Source organism: Miscanthus floridulus, chromosome 11 (genome assembly GCF_019320115.1).
Source record: "Miscanthus floridulus cultivar M001 chromosome 11, ASM1932011v1, whole genome shotgun sequence".
Classification (NCBI taxonomy): domain Eukaryota; kingdom Viridiplantae; phylum Streptophyta; class Magnoliopsida; order Poales; family Poaceae; genus Miscanthus; species Miscanthus floridulus.
In genome coordinates, this window is record NC_089590.1 from 43,714,366 (window position 1) to 43,731,623 (window position 17,258).

The window sequence follows — 17,258 nt, forward strand, 5'->3', positions numbered from 1 at the left end:
AGAGTCTGGCGTATGAGCTTGTGCACCGTTTGGAGGCATTGAAGAGGTACCGTCAACTACAGACGGTTGTGTCTATGCACCTGTGCAATTATTTGGTGGTGGAATTGGAGGTTCCTTGGTGACACCACCTGTAGTAAGAAAATTTATGCGTTTTTGGAATAGAAAAGCGAAAGTGAAAGTACCAACAATATATAGTGATCAAGGCTAATTACTGTTGTAAACCACACTCGGTTGAGTTGGGTTGTTCGAATAATTGCACTTTCCATCCGCACACCCTCTAGCCCTTCTTCCAATGTTTGTTTCAAAAGCCTGATTGCGGGATAGAAGGGCATTTCTCTCTCCAGTGGTCACTCGCTGCCTATGTATGGTCAGTGCCGCAACCAATTCAAGGGTCTGGACTTCTAGATTTTGAAGTACAGTCGGCGTGATGTCAATAGGTGTGCCCCTCGATTCGGGTATTTCCATATCGTATGAAGGCGCTTCAGGCGATTGAGGTGAAGAAGGGAAAATAAGCTGAGGATTAAAGTGAGGGCTCTCCATGGCGATTGAGTCTAGATGCAGATTGTTGGCTCGGTGTTCTCTCACCACCGTATTGTATTTTTTGTTGATCTCTTTTTGTTTCAACTTCTTCTCTTGTGGAGTCCTTTGCAGTTTTCTTGCAGCATTTTGTGTTGCATACAGCCACCGAGCGCGGCATAGGAGGCCGCATCTGTGCCTCGGCTTGACTTGGCACCCGCTCTACACCGACCGCCTATACGCAAGCGGGTCGGGCCGAGCCAAGACACTCGCTTCAATGGAGGCCGAGGCAAAGGCAAGGCCAAGCACGAGGATTAGGACAAGGGCCCCTCCATGCAGAGGGGCAAAAAGAATAGAAAATATCGCCACCGACCAACCAACTCTATGTTGGTCACCACGGCTGATTAGACGGACCAGCTGCCCCAGCAGGGCCTTCTGGACCACTTCAACAAGCTCATGGGGAGCCCATGCACCAACCACACCTACCCCGTCAAACACCTCTACAAGGACTGTGAGCTCCTCAAGCACATTCTACGACAGGCTGGTAGGCCAAAGGAAGGAAAAGGTAAAGAAGCAGCGACCAAGAAAGGGGGCGTAGCGAGCAAGGATCCGGATGACTGAAGTTCCCTATACGGCAACCGAGGTGACCCGACTGGACGCCTACCGACTAAAGGACGACAATGGCAACGTTCTCACCAACACTTGGAACAACGAACAGTTACGTCGTTTCTTCCTCTAAAATTCAGTCTTATCATTTTTACTTAAACGTTCGCTCCTATAAAGCGCCCCGACCCGAACACTTTTAGCCCGGCTCGCTTGGGGGTCCCACGGGGATGCAATGTCACCCCTCTTTTTTCTTTCACATAATAAATACATTTTCCTCGAATGAAAGGGCAGTCCATTCCTTCAATTTCCTTACGTAACTTTGCTTAAAATATTCTGACCGATCACGCCCCGCCTCTACCTACGGTTACGAGCGACTTAGGCTCGCGGGCCACGCCCGGGCACTTAAAGTTGCAGCCTATGGTGTGAATGGGCAGGTGCGAAAAAGAAGAGAATAAAAAACAAAGTTATGCTAAGGTAAAAATAAGGAACGGATGGAACAAGCTTCCCCGAACGGAGTAGTTCCATGACAAAAATAAAGTTATTGTATTCATAAATACACAAAAACACTTTACACAGGGGGCTCCCCCACGGCATTATCTTCTAACAATTGCTAAAGTATTTCTACTACTTCTACTATGGCTCCGCAGCGGCATCGACTACCGGTTCGATCGGGGAAGGAAGGGGCTGCTCGCCCACCGACTGGGCAACGTTCGGCTCTGTTGGCGTCGGGGCGATGCCCACTTCCGACCCAAGCTCCACGCCATCCGTAGGCTGGGCGACGTCCTCCTAACGCACGCTTCCGGCCATGCCTGCATGACGAACATCCATTACCCACTGCGCGGAGACTTACTCGGCCAACAACCTTGCATTTTGCAGCAAGCTCTCCCCGAGCGACTAGATGTCCTCCGTGCTACAGCCGTTGGCATACCCACTACAGATGGTGGCGAAGTTTAGGTTTGGGTGGTACATCGCCACCAAAGTCAACACCCCCGACGCTCCGTAGAACAGCCCATGGGTAATGAGGGTCCAGACCTCATCCAGAACCTCTACCAGCCAGATGGCGGGTGCGCTGGTACTTGGCGCTGACCCAAAGACCTCTGAGACGACAAGCTAGGAAACATTGTGGATCTGGTCAAGTTTCCCCTCGAGAGCACATCGCTCCTCAAGGGACTTGGCCAGCACCTCTGCATTCTAGCCAAACATTGCCTTGGCCATCTCTAGGTCCCGCTCCAACGACTCCACCTTTCCTCCCAGCTCTGGAAGAAGGGCGACAAGCTAAAGGAAGAAACCAACACAATGAAAAATAGAAAAGGTATGTACTAAGGTGGAAGTTCTCGAGGGCGGAGAGTCCCTCCGCCTACCGGGCCACCTGCTCGCGTAGCCGGGCATTCGCCTCCTCCGTCCCCATCACCCGGCCCTGAAGCGCGAGCACTTCCTGGTCGGCCTTCGATCGGGCCTTCTGCTCCAATGCCAGGGTGCTCCTCTCCATCTCCAAGGTCTCCAGGGCATCTTGGTGCACCGCCTTGGTGTCCGCTAGGGATTTCCGCAGTGTCACCTCGGTCTCTGCTTGGCAGGCCTTCACCGCCTCAACCCCCCGCTCGGCGGCGGTCTCCCACTCTGCCGCGCACTGCTCCTCCGCTCGCACCATGGTCACCTCGGCTGCCCAGTCCTAGGACTCATAGTGGGTGGACTCTAGCTGACGCTCAAGCTCGGCCATCCGGGCGTGCTCCATCCAGAGGAAACAGGACTTGCGGGACGACATCTCCTACAGACCCCGCAAAAATGAGAAGCAAGCATGCTGAGGCAACCAACAAGAGACTAAGAGGTCAAGGACAAGCACGGGAAACTCACCTCCGCGGCGAGCTGCAGGTCGACCTTGACCTACTGCTGGACGGACTTAACCCGCTCCTGGGCATCCTCAAGCTTCACCGACAGCTTGGCGAGATCGGACTCCATGGTGAGTCCTCTCCCCCCAAGGATGTCCTAGAGCAGACACTCCTAGGAATCCTGAAGGACGAACCAAACCTTTGACGGGTCCTCAGGGCAGGGGAACCCAAGGTCAACCTCGTCTAGCCTGTCAGAGGGCCTAGCCTCTGACCGAACCACCGCCAGCTCCTGCGACGGCACCGGTAGCTCCACCACGTCATCCGCTTCATCGTCGGAAGGGATCTCCACCACCTCGGTTTCATGGGCCACCGACAGGCATTCCAACTCCATCCCGACTGCGTCTCCCTCTGACGCCTTCAGCTCTAACCATGAGGGTGAGCTATGTAGCCCTCTGCCCAGCGAGGTAGGGAGCTCGGTCTCCCTCTCCAAACCGGTGGAGGAGGGGCCACAAGAGACACCTCTGGCGAAGCCTCCGCCGTCACTACCAGGATCGCTGCCAGCACCATCGCCACCGCTGCCACCATACTAGCAACTAACCTGGGGAGCACCACCCATGGAAGGGAAGGACTCACCCCCACCACCCTGTTCCCCCCGCCGCTCGCCATGGTGCATTGTAGGGTGGGCCTCCAAACCTCCTGCACAGGAGTTGGGGCGATGCTCAAACCCATCACCGTCCGGCCGCTGACAAAAAGGATTGGTCAGTCATACTTCAAAAAGACTCAATAGCAAGATCGAAAAGAAACAAAGAAAGGCGTACCGGGATGTAAGTGGTATGACTCTAAAACCCAACAGGCCCATAGGGTGAGGGCAGCTCTTGGGCAGCGACCCACGCCCCCTCACTTTAGCCAGGGGCGACGTCGACTCAACCGGCTCCTGCCTAGTCCGCGAGTCACCACGCCCCTCGGCTCGGGGCACTCCGACCGGAGCAGTAGGCGAGGCATCTTCCCACTATGAGTCATGCGCTGGCGCTGGCCCCAGTGACGCGTGGGTGTAGGCCCGCTCCTTAGACCGCCTAGCTTGCTCGGCCGCGTCTGCGGCAGGCAGGGACGAGACCAGCGATGCCACCTAAGGGCGCGGTGACCGTGTCCGCTTTGCCTTCCACTCACCGATGGCGTCCGTGCTCGCAGCATGCTTCCTCGGCACGGGGACATCGCCGTGCCTCTCCGCCTCCTACTCACTGCCACCAGACATGGCCATGGGATCACGACGCTCTGCCGAGGTCCCAACGACCTCCAGGCTCTCCTCCTCCTCAGAGAAGGTCATGTCATCCCCCACCTCTATGGGGTCCTCTGACTCGAGCTCTGACTTGACGTCGCTCCTATTTTCCCCGGCCTTCACACACCGGGTGATCTGCTTCTCATTCTCATACTTTCGCCGAGACTCCTCGGCTTTCTTCTTCTTCCTAGCATCTGCCTCCTCCTTCTAGGCGGCCTACCAAGCCGCGCCCTCTGGCCCCTTCAGAAGGTGTGGTCGGGACTTGTAAGCTTCAAGTCCCTACAAAATAGGCGACTCAAAATCAAAAAGCAGGAAAGGAAAAGGGGAAAAGAACACGGAGTAAAGAGAAGGAAGCATACCAGTTTGGACACCACCGAGGCGTTGAGAGGTCCGGGCTTTCCATCGACCTTCTCTTTGGGCTTTAGCTACATCACCCTGTCGAGGCGACTCCAGACCTCATCGTTCGGTAGCTCCTCTAGCGACGCACGATCGGGATCCGTCGGATCACCTACTTCCACATCGGCCGCACCCTCTCCACCAACGGAGCAACCCGACAACGGTAGAGGGTGTGGAATACCCACACCCCATCAAGGCCACGCCGCATGAGCTTCTGGAGCTCCACCTCGATGATCTCCACCTTCTTCTTCTCCTGACGGGAAGGGCCCCACGACCAACTTTCCTACCTCTCCAGCCTCCTACCGGTGAACGCTGGGAACAGAGCCTCCACCGGGTTCCTAATATAGAACACTCCCCATGCCACCCCCAGTTGGAGTCATAGGGGAGGTACACGGGATATGAGCCCCCTGCGCTTGGTTTCTTTTGCAGGGCGAAGCCCTCCATCGACACAGCCTCAGGTGGATCCCCCACTGACAAAGTTCGCCTGGAGAACAACCATCAGAAGAAGTCCACGTGCAGCTCCATCCCGAGGAAGGCCTCGTAGACGGTGACGAAGTTGGCGATATGTAGCACCCCAGTTGAATTGAGGTGCTTCAACTCCAAACCCCACTCATTGAGGAGCCCGCGCAGGAACCAGTGCGCAGGGTATCCTAGTCCATGCTCATGGAAGGCGAGGAAGGAAACTACCTTGCTGGGCCGAGGTTACAGGAGATCCTCCCTCCTGAGAGCCCTCCAGTGTACCACCTCCTTCGGTGGCAGAAACCCCTTCACGACAAAGGCCTCTAGCACCGACTCCCTCAAAGTGGATGACCTCCGGCCCGACATTTTGCTCTGGGTTCACGGACATATTTGTAAGTTCTCTCCTCTCCCTCACTCTCCCCCTTTTGTTTTCTCTCCTAGGAACCGCTGCGACACTCAGACGCTCTTGGCGAGAAGGAAGAAAGAAGAGACGACAGATGAAGAATAGGCAAAGGAATGGGGCAAAAAACCCTCTCCCTTCTCTTACTTAAAGAAAAGGGTGCGACAGTTGGGGAAGACGTGGAGATCAGGGAAAGGCAAAACGACGGGGTGAAAAACCCTCTCCCTTCCCCATTTAATGTAGATGGGATACGATGGGACGTGCCCTGACCGATGGGACGCGCCCTGAACGATGCAGACAGAACGGTGCCTAATCAGACAGGACATGGCCTGGGTATGGCCCACCACTACCGCATGCTGGGCATAAGAACTAAAGTGCCACCACACGTAGGCAGCTCTCCGCCTCCCCAGGCGGGACTTGAAAAAACCCAAACAACGGGATCTCCACCAAGAGAGACCATCGGGCTTCCTAAGTTGATCTAACGGCTCAGGAAAACACCGAGAGACACGTAAGGAGCAAAGGGACACCCCCATGTAGGCCATGCTAACTCCATCACGAACGACGAGCATGGGTCCCGGTCGGACATTTCTGATTGAAGCTCTTCAAACCCTGTCACTCGAGTCATTAAGGTAACACTACCGACCCTCACTATTTCTTTATAGTCATTCATACATCCATAAATGCATTCATTCCATACGCCCATGCCCCTAGACGATTCTGGCCCTGAATCACCCAGGGGCTCAGGAACTAAGGCATCCCACGTGTGGTGAAATGCATCACAACGCTCCGTGTCGCGTCACAAAGCGGCAGTTGCCACATTCAACATGAGCAACGACCGATCGGGGTTCGAAGGCTGGCCCACGAAGGGCTCGAGGCTGCCTCACGTCAAACAGAGCCAGGGGAGAAAACACAGATGAGCCCCGTGCGGCCCTAGCCCGGTGTGCCCCGAAGCGAACAGGGTCATCTCTACCTTCTCGTTCGATCCTAAGCCTCTGCCAAACCCATAGAATCTCCGTCGAAGGGGAGGCTAGCGGGCCACCCGGGTTAGTCTCTGGAACGACCTAGGCATCTGCCGGGTTGCAGGTAAAGGAGCAGTGGAATGTCACAAGAGGGCTATGTTGACCCCATCATGAACGACGGACCCAGATTCCACTCGATCATACCCATTAGCGAGCTCACCGAGCGCCTCACTCAAGACCGAGCGATCAAGGCAAGCGACAAAGCTCAGCCCCTCCGGTTGTGATAAACCGAGGATGGGGTAAGGCACACAACTCAAACCGACCCCTACAAAAGCCCAACGAGGCTCAGGGGCTCAAGAACACCTAAAACACCTAGGTCTATGAATCCGAACTCGCCCCATCCCTCGGCTATGCTTCAACTGCACACCAACACCTGGGTCTACGACCCCAAACTCGCCCCATCCCTCGGCTACGCTTTGACTGCACACCAACACCTAGGTCTACGACCCCGAACTCGCCCCATCCCTCGGCCACGCCTTGATTGCACACCAAAACGCCTGGGTCTACGACCCTGAACTCGGCCCATCAGGATCAACGAGCTCCGTCTCGCCCAATCCCTAAACTAACTGCCTTGATCCAACGGCGCGCACCGACGCCAAGATCCACGACTCTAACTCGCCCGATCCTACGGCGCACACCGATGCCAGGATCCACGACTCCAACTACCCTAAAACCAAACCGCCTCAGCTACGAAACAATGCCTTGGTTCACTACTCTATCTCGACTAAAACACACGCACACACGCTCGCTGAAACCCCCCCAGACGATTCTGCCTGAATCGCTCGGGGCTATACCCGCGGGTGCGCTCGTGCGCACCCGCTGACGAAACGGAAACTTTCTCCGCTGGCAAAACCCCCTAGATGATTCTGCCTGAATCGCCCGGGGGCTACACCCGTGGGTGCGCTCGCGCGCACCCGCCGTCAAGACAAAAATCCCCTAGACGATTCTACCCGAATCGCCCGGGGCTCGGGGGCTCCTGTCGGGTTCATAAACCCAGGGTCCCTCGCAGACCGGCTTCCCAACAAAGGCTTGGCCCAAGCAGATAACGCGCAACTTATGGGCCGGCCCAAGTACCTAAACGACAGGCTAGAGGGGCGATCCAATCTCTGATCGGAAGGCCTGGCCGAGGAAGAATGGCACCCATTTCCGACTCCGATCTGCCTCTCTGACCGGAGCGCTCGCTTCAGTCTCCAGCTCGCCTCCGGACGGCCTCTCTGACCGGAAGGCCTGGCCAGACACCGCTTTCAACTCCGACCCGCATCTCCGACCAGGGATGCGCCAAACCTCTGCTCACTGCTAATCTCCGACTGGTGTGATCAGAGCCGATTGGGACCAACCGACCGGGGACGCCCGCTCGGTAAGGACCAGGAAACGGACGGAGAAAGTAAGGCAGGGCGCTAAAGTCAAACCGAAAATACCGGGGACCGTACCCTGTACACCTGTAGAAACAATACTCTGCGACCTCCTGGCACGACAGAATCCAAGCAGTGTTGTAGGTGCCTACCTTTTCCCCTATAGTATTGTGGGCGCCATTAACTCCCATACGGTAAGGCTCTCCCACATGCCTCTGGGCATCGACAGTGTTGTGGGCGCCGACATTTACCGTACGAGACGAACATGGTAAAACCCCTTGCATGCCTCCATGTATCAACAGTGTGGCAGGCGCCAACGTCTGCCATACCCGAAGAAGACAACACAACCTCCCACGTGCATCTAACATTCAACAGTATTGTGGGCGCCTACCAGCATCCTATACCCACTGGTGTGGGCAACAAGGCTTAGTAGCATATGTACTCTCTCCCTCTCGCTTGTAAGGCCATCTCTTTCATCTATAAAAGGGGATGCGCTCTCTCCCAACAGGTAGATTGATTCGATTAATCAGTTCACTAGTCCAATACAATAGAACCTCCATGTTCAAACTACGAGCACACGCTCAAACACTTAGCGCATAGCGGGGCACCCGTCACTCTCGGCTCTTCTGACCAGAGTCCGACCGGACCTCTTGTACCCTCCATCTCTCTCCTTCTCGTTTGTAACCCCACTGCAAACTTCGAGCACCTGGGCTTAGGAATAAAGTCACCGACCGACTCAAACTGGACTTAGGGCACGTTGCCTGAACCAGTATAAACCCTGAGTTATTGAGTGCTAGGCCACCTCCGATCACAACGTACGACAAAACTATAAATATTTACGTGTTAGTCACTTTCTGCACCGACATCTTCTTTTATATTATTTTTTACTTTTCAAAGTGCACTCATGCACTCCAGTGTCTTATATGTGATTCGGTCATGATTCAGGCTATAGGATTTAGAACAACTCGCATTCAGTGGTAATCGATAGAGTCCAATTTCAAAACGTATTGGGCCACACCGTTTAAATTTATATGTCACATTGACCTGGACCCATACGAGTTAGAATAATTTGCGTCTAGTGACGATTCGTATGGAGTCTGATTTCAAGGAGACGTATTGACTCGTGTCCACGGTGTACCCAAACTCATGCATGATGTGTGTTTTAAAACAACTCGCGTCTAGTGCCCATCCAGTCATGACGTGTACCAGTACAAACAGAGCTCCTGGCTTTATATATGGGAAAGAAATATCTTCTCTTTCCGGTTGCTCCTTCGAGTATTATTTTTATATTCGCGATGCAGGGTCCGGTGTTACCGATTTTCCTTGTGTGAGACCTGGAGGAGGTAGGAAGGATGGTGGAAAGACCCCAAATCCAGTTGAGCGGTGGTTCAGTGTATTTCTCCCCAGCGAACGACGCGTTCCACGCACGGATCCCTCCGTTCCTTTTTCTTTAATTATTCTGTGCCGTTTCCTTTTCTTTATAGGTTCCACTTCGTTCTTAAATATTTTCCTCCTTTTTCGTGGTACGTAGATATATTCCGTACATTGGTCAGATTTGTCCCATGGCATTGGCTATTGGCTGCACCTGTACGAACGTTTATTTTTTCTTTCTTTTTTTCTTTCTACCACTTTTTCTCTTTTTTTTGTTACATATTTATAAGTTATATACATAGTTTTATATTTCTACTATTATGTTATGATATTAATTTGTACAACTAAGTTAGTGAATATAACTTATACGTTCAACTTTACATCTTAGTCATTCATTAAGTTATATATATATATATATATATATATATATATATATATATTTTTTTTTAATTATACAATTAAGTTATACAATTAACTTTTTTTTTGGAAAGTTACCAAGCTATACACATAACTTGCATGCATAACATATTACCATAACTTTTATGTCACAACTTTTACAATATAAAATTTTACAGAGCAGAACTTATTAACACAAGTTTTTATCTTAACTTTGATTGGGCAGCGTTGGCAAGTTGTATAGAATAACTTAAGTACATAAATTTTTAAAATAACTTTTTATATATAAGTTGTGTTTTCATAACTTTTATATTTACAAGTTTTTGGCATAAATCATATGTTATACGTTATACGTTATACGTTATGCGTTAGTACACACAAATTGCTACTAGAAAAAAAAATCTTCGAAACATATGTAAGTGGGGTATAGTTTTATTCACCTCATCGCGTAGAATACAATGGTGCAAACGGAATTAAAAACGGATACAACATTCGGAAGTGATAGTATTTTGAAATAAATATTTTCTTTTTTTTAATGATGTCAACAGCTTGGGAAAGCGCGCCTTGAGAGGAGAATGGCTGCTGCGCGCGTGGTTCCAACCTGAAAAGGATGCAAGCGGAATTTTTTTTTTCTAGAAAAGGAAAGGTAGCCTGTCCGAAAATCATTCGCTATATTTAATTTAGGGGGCGTTCGCCATTTAGGGCACGTACAACGCCCTCTCTTCCTCCATCCCTTCGTCACCGTTTTTGCGAAAACACCCTCGTTTCACTTGGAGACGGCTGCCCCGTCGCCTCGCGAGGCGACGGCGAGGGCCCGTGCTCCAAGACCGAATTGCCGGATGAAGCAGCGTTGTAGGAGTCGTCTTCTCAACTCGACGAATGATGCGGATCCCGCGTGGGCACACGCGGAATCTGGTATTCGCGCGCGTGGCAGGATGTTGCACGGCTCGGCCGCCGCGAGAAGCGCGGTCGAGCTCCGCCACGCCATGGGATCGCGCGGCAACCTCCGCCGCGCCGCGAGCCGCGCTGTAGGCTGCGCGCGACGACCTCCGCCCTACCGCCGCGAGACGCGCGGGCCAGCTCCATCGCACCACGGGTTGCGCACGGGCGAGCTCCGCCCTGGCTGCCGTGAACCGCTTAGGCGACCTCCGTCGCTCCGCCCTGGCCGCCGCGAACCATGCGGGTGAGCTCCGCCCTGAGCAGGTCAGTGTCAGTCCCTAGGATTGTTCGTCCTATCCAGTGCCGGCCCTGAGGGTAGGGCACCAGGTGCGACGGCCGAGGGCCCAAGCCCAGGTATACAAACTCCTAGGTCCTATAGTCCATTAGGCATTAGCAAACTAATAAAAAGAGAGACATAGAACTGGCTAGGCGGTCCAAAAAGACAACATTGACATTTATTTCCTAGTTTTCTTTCCCCACGACCCTCGGGTAGAGAGGAGGCGAGGAGTCACGCTGCACACAACACACTCTGATCGTGAGTTCGGGACGTGCCTTACACGCGTGGAGCTGGCGAGCCGCGCCGCCGCGAAGAGCTAGACTACCGAAAACACGGACACGGCGCACGAGGACGGCAACCAGGCATGGCTCCACGACGACGACCAGGCATGGCTCCACGACGACGACATCTTGATTCTTTGCTTCTTATGAATTGCGATCACCGATTAGTTGTGTAGGCCCAAGGTATTTTTTTTCTTTTTTCTTTTTAATTCAAATTAATTATTTGTATAGTATTCTAGACTTCTAGTACTTTGTACCCATATAGTCATATTTTTTTCTAATTTATATGTTAGAATTTTATAATGTTACCTAAGAAATATTTGTCATAGGTGAAAAAAAAAACGAATATATTATCTCAACCCCTATAATACACCACTTTAAATTATCCTACAGTCACCAACCAAATCCCACCTCTACATTCACGACCTAAACTACATCCACCTCACAAAACGTACACAAAAAAAATAACATTAAAAACGTACGCACCATTCTCTCTCCTTACTCAGCCGCATCCGACGGCCCATATTCTTCGGATCTCCCACCCCCGATCTCAGCGACCGAACGCCGACTCCGAGCAAGGCGATCACGCCCCTCCCTTCGGCGGTTCGGCCTCCACACTCCCGACATCCACGACACATCCCGGATTCCCGGTCGAGTGAGTCAATCCTCCCCATGGCGGCGGAAGACGAGGCGCAGCCATGGAGATGAGCGGCCTGGACCTGTGGAAGCACGAGAAGCCCGCTCAACTTCGCCATGGTCGACAACGGCATCTTCCGCTCTAGCTTCCCAGATACCTCCAACTTCCGGTTCCTCAAGTCCCTCAACCTCCGCTCCATCGTGTAATCTCTTTCGCTCCCCCACGCTGCGCCTTCTCTCGAATTACCGCGAAAGTTGCCGCGTGCTCGTGCGGCGTTCTGAAACGATCTAGCGCGCCTCGGTACCTGTGCCCGGAGCCGTACCCGGAGACGAACATGGTCCCTTTCAGCATTGCTTTGATTAATCAAGCCAGCTGTGCTGCTGATTTAAAACAATTCTTTTCCCAATATTCTCGGGTGTTTTTTTTTATTATTGTATTCCTATGAATACAAGCCTACCAGTACCAGCGTGTATTCATCACCGCTTTTTGGCTTGGAGCATCTCCAGGTGTCGCCTTTATTTCTATTTCTTTTCATTTCTTTTTGTGAAATATGTGATTGAAGAACAACTAATGATGCGTGAAATTGAATCGAGTAGTGGGCATGGTATAAATTGATATAGGAGTATGAATTTTTTTTTGATGCAGTTTCTTTTTTCACTAGATCAATTTGTGTATATATTAAAAAGAATAGAGTTTTGGTGGCCTCTCTCATGCTTTTCAGAGTTGATAAGCGCATGGTCCAGGAGCACACTCCAGGAGCAGGTTTACTCTTTGCTGTCGCATTCTGCTCTCGCGGCCACCTTTGCAGATTCTTTGTGCGTTTCTGATTTCGATGTGGATTTGGGGACTCTGATCGCTCTAAAGCTGTGGCGCGTTGAAAAAATTGGGTTGAGGAAAGAACGGACCTGAGATTCGGTTCTTGCTGTCGTGGTAGATTTCGCTTCTGCGGAGTTGTTAGGAATTTTTCAGTTACCAGTCTCTCTGTTTCCTTCCCCCGTTTCGTGATCCCGCATGTTCTTCCACTGTTCTGCTTTCTCAGTTCGCCATGGAATTTAAGATGCCTGGAAAAGTGTAGACTGAAGCCATGTCTCCAATCGCGACAATGCACATGCTCATCGTCACTGGGAGCGCAAATGTTCAGGTCCGTCTGTGTGACATTGCTTCTAGAGCCTTTATGTTGTCCTGTCAGCTTCGATCGTGGTTAGTTTCTTTGAGCTAATGCAGTGATAAAAATATGATTGTTTTTCTTGTATGGCACCTTCTTGTCTCCGCATGAGTGGATTTTCATGAAAGGTGGCTGTGACATGGAAATACGTTTCTGGGACATCAGATGAACTGGATGCTTTCGTGATCTTGATCAATCACGGTCTCAACTTCCAAAGAGGCCTCCTCTTCTTATAAGTGTTGTAGAGAATGTATGTTCACTCTCCCTATTATTATCATTTGTTTTTATATTTGTAATTATATTTCTCAAGAGTATTTGGTCAAAGAAAGCTACTGTACAGCTGCTTACAGCCTGTTTTGCCTCCATCATCTGTGTTTGTAGTATTCCACCTGTTTTGTATGAACTCGATTTTCCCTGTATTTGTTGTATTTCTGTTTCTCTACCCCTCTATAGCTAGGTTGGAACAGCACAAAAACTACAAAACTTCCCTGAATCTGGAGAGCACATGGATAAAGTGTCTTCGCTAACATCCATGCTTATTTATCAAAGTTTATTTTTATTATTTCAGTTGTTCAAGCCTAATTATTTGAAATTGAAAAAAACAATTTTTTTAGTTGTGCAAGCAAGTAGAGCCGAGCAGCAGGTGTTATGAGTTTCAGCACAACAATAAATAAAGTGTGCTACTCTTGGTTGTGTTGGATTCCAGGCTATTTTGTCGGATTGTGATCAAATTTATACTTGTCGGATTTTAGAGTTTAGGACTGGTTGTGTTGTATTCCTGGCTATTTTGTCGGATGGTTACAGTGAATCATGGAAATTGATTTCATATATTTTGAGTCATATATTTTATTGTATTGTAATACTTCCTTCATCCCAAATTACAAGACGTTTGACTTTTTTTATCCCAAATTAGATATGTCTGATCCTGAAGGCTGGTTTCTTTTCTCCTTTGTGAGGCATATTGCTGCACTTTGTCGACTGTTTTTCATTCATGGTTTGCAGTTCGTGGCCGGGAGACACACTATCTACTCTCAGGAAGTGCTGATGGTTCTACCATGGCTTGGAAGATTTGGTTCTAGCAAAGGAGAGGTAAACTTTATTGTGTATTCGGATGGTATTGTTGTTATTTGGGAGATGGCAATTGAGCCCACCCCCAGTGGTAAGATTGCTTCCTTGTGGATTGGCAATATTACTGTTAAGAGTCTAATCTTTTATGTGGCCTCACTGTTGCTTCTTTCTTTTTAGTGGCCTCAGTGTCTAGAATATTCAGATCACGTTTCCATTCAGCAGCCAATGAAATTATGCTCATCAAGAGTGTTACCCTCTAACTAGCATGAAAATATTTAATATTTCGTGGTATATATAGTGGCCTCGCTGTCAAACATATTCATTTCATGGAGATTGGGGTAGCTGTTTAGTTGGTGACACTGATACGAAGAATACAACATTAAGCATTGAATTTGGCTTGCCATTTGCTGTATAAGCTTCTTTCTCTCGAGAAATCTTGTCAGAATAGGCTAAAAGCTACTACTATAATTGTTATTTTATGACAGTGAAGTGTAATAATTTGTAAAGGATGGGAATGCACTGAGGACCAAATTCTTGGTAGAGATGCTGAAGTACAACGACAACGAATCTAAGACAACATTCCTGAAGATATACAAGAACTTATTAGGCGTGAGGATTTAGGTGGCTTCAAAGATATAATAGTTGTGATGTTATTTATTTGAAATGTTGCTCTTTAAGCAGAATTGCAATCGACTCAACACTATGATAACTCATCATGAATCTCTTTTGGCGTGAATCTTAATCTCACTATTTACTTATTTTTAAGAAACATAGTTGTTTTGTTGTTCATGTGCATCCCTAAAAGCCGCCGTGGCGTTAGCACGGGCATTATACTAGTTTTTTTAATCTACATCATTCCTCGATAATTATCATACATCTACAAATATATTCCTTAATCTATATTATTCCTCGATAATTATCAGACATGTTAAATTAAAAATATGTTATTGAATTTGCTTTCGTTTTGTAAGTAAAATTAGCGCCTATATATTATAAGATTTTATACATGATTAAGAGGGCCGTTACGACGAGATCGTCGGAGGGCCCTTAAAATTCTAGGACCGGCACTGGTCCTATCAGCTATTGCAACTCGAGCACCCTTCTGGCTTGTGTGGTATGGATATGTATGCTGTATTTTCTTACCACATATCTCAAAGTATAGTACATTGTTCCACAGAGAAAACTACAGTCCCAATCATATTAGTGCTACTTTTGCAATTTGTCTTGAACCAAATGCCCTTCAACATTGCAACTGTTGAATGCCTCAATTTGGACATCTATATGAATATCTTCCTTGGAGTTGGAAGTTTACTGAATTGGTAGTAGACTGGGCACAAGTAGGCAGAATTGATTTCAACACAGTTTGGGCTTCGATGATTACTGCTTGCTGCTGCATCTACTTGTGTACACCACTCTAAAATTGTTTTGAGTCTACACTCTGAAATTGTGACCAAGCAAGTAAATTGCTTGCTGGAGGTCGTACTTCTGTGGTGCTTGGCGTGAGGAAGAGTAAAAGGATCTGCTGCTGGACTGTTGTAGCTTGGATGCTCATGTTTCATCTGATTTGGGCAAAAAATAAAGAGCAGGAGGGTGAGGTTGTAGACTGCATGTGTGTATTGAATTTTCAGTTCAGTGTGAATGTTCTGCTATTTTTCTGATACTGTGAACATGTTGCTATTTTCTGAAAATTCAGCAAGTACTATTTTGGTGTTGATTCAATGTTAGTACACGTGCCTAAGTTTTCTTTTTATATATAAGCAATAGGCCGATTCACTTCATCTTGATTATAACTGGAACAACCATAATCTTGAATCTGTGACATACCTGTGTGCCATACCAACCAGTTGAAGTGGTGCATGGCTGTCTGTGACTGTCTTTTTTATTTTTTATTTTTGCACAGTTTGGTCTTTGCTTCTTTAGGAGTGATTCTGTAATGTAATATGGTATGTTATTCCATCAAAGGGCAACATATTAGTATACAAAATGGTGTTCATAATTGATCCTGACTACATGCAAAGTATTAAATAACTTGTAGACGACCCCCTCTCTGTGGGTTGTACGACATGTCCTTTCAGTTGTCTATACGTTAGATTCGAAGCTCTTGGAGACGACCCCCCATCTGTGGGTTGTACATGCCCTTAGTCTGGTCGAAGTGGAAAGACGGTGAAAGTTACCGTACATGCATTTTTGTGGTTGGAATTTGATTTTGGTGCTGCACTTGACCATGACATGGTCTGGTCTCTGGAGGGGGGCTGCTAAGCTGGTGACTGTGACTTGGATTGATGGTGCATTAGTTTATATATACGATAATGATACAATTAAGATGTCTGGACGGACGGACGTTTCCCACCGCTCACTTCCGCATGTGCCATTTGCCCAGCAACCCTATCTGCTTGTCCCGTCTGCGCGCCCCGATGCTCACTGCGCCGTTTCCTCCTTGCGTCGCCGTGCCCATCCGCCAACTCCACTCCGCCTCGCCCCCCCCCCCCGCGGCACCGCGCCCCACCCCGTGCGGCCTCCTCCGCGTTGCCTACTCCATGCCGCATTCCCCACCGGCCCTAGTATGCCTCAACCACATCCACCGCACTGCCTCCTTGGCGTGCCGGCCCGCTCGCCGCGACCGCTTCCACCAAGCTAGCGGGCCATGGCTGCCTCCATCGAGCCGGCGAGCCTCCACGACAGATGCTCTAACAAGCAGGCAAGGGGGACAAGATTTGTGTGACACTGTGCCCGTTGACGAGTTGCCCATGCCGCTGCCGTACAACGAGGTCCATGTGCCACCGTCGACCTTCGTGCCGGCATGCCTCCGTTCATCCAAGCAAAGCCCATGTTGTAAGAGTACGTTTCAAGTGTTTCAGATGTTTTATCCAAATGTTGCAAGTGTTTCATCTTGATGTTGCAAAAGTAGATCGGAATGTTGTACATGTTGCAGTGGTTATACACATATATTTCATATGTATGTTACAAACGTTTCATCTTGTCTTCCACACGTATGTTTGCAAGTATTTTATCTAGATGTTGCATATGTTTTCACACATATGAAGTGTTTACAGGTGTTTTTTGCAAGTGTTTCATACGCATGTTTCGAGTGTTCCAGCTGTTTCGTATGTATGTTGCAAGTGTTTCATCTGAATGTTTCAATAGTAGATCTAGTGTTGCAGTTAGTGTTTTAGATGCATGTTTCATGTGTTTCATTTGACTTCAGACGTATATTGCAAGTGTTGCATCCGCTTGTTTCAAAAGTAGATCGGGTTTTACATCTCTGTCTTTGCTT

At 49.3% G+C, this 17,258-nt stretch overlaps 1 long non-coding RNA gene across 2 annotated transcripts; it reads left to right on the plus strand.

The window, feature by feature from the left end:
* Positions 1-12,898: 12,898 nt before the first annotated feature.
* On the plus strand, positions 12,899-14,671 carry LOC136494909 (uncharacterized). Of its 2 annotated transcripts, none has more exons than XR_010768745.1 (3): positions 12,899-13,166; positions 13,919-14,005; positions 14,470-14,671. It is a non-coding gene; the product is annotated as an uncharacterized lncRNA (long non-coding RNA). The 2 variants fall into 2 exon arrangements; XR_010768744.1 differs by having other exon boundaries at positions 14,492-14,671.
* The last annotated feature ends 2,587 nt before the right edge of the window (positions 14,672-17,258 follow it).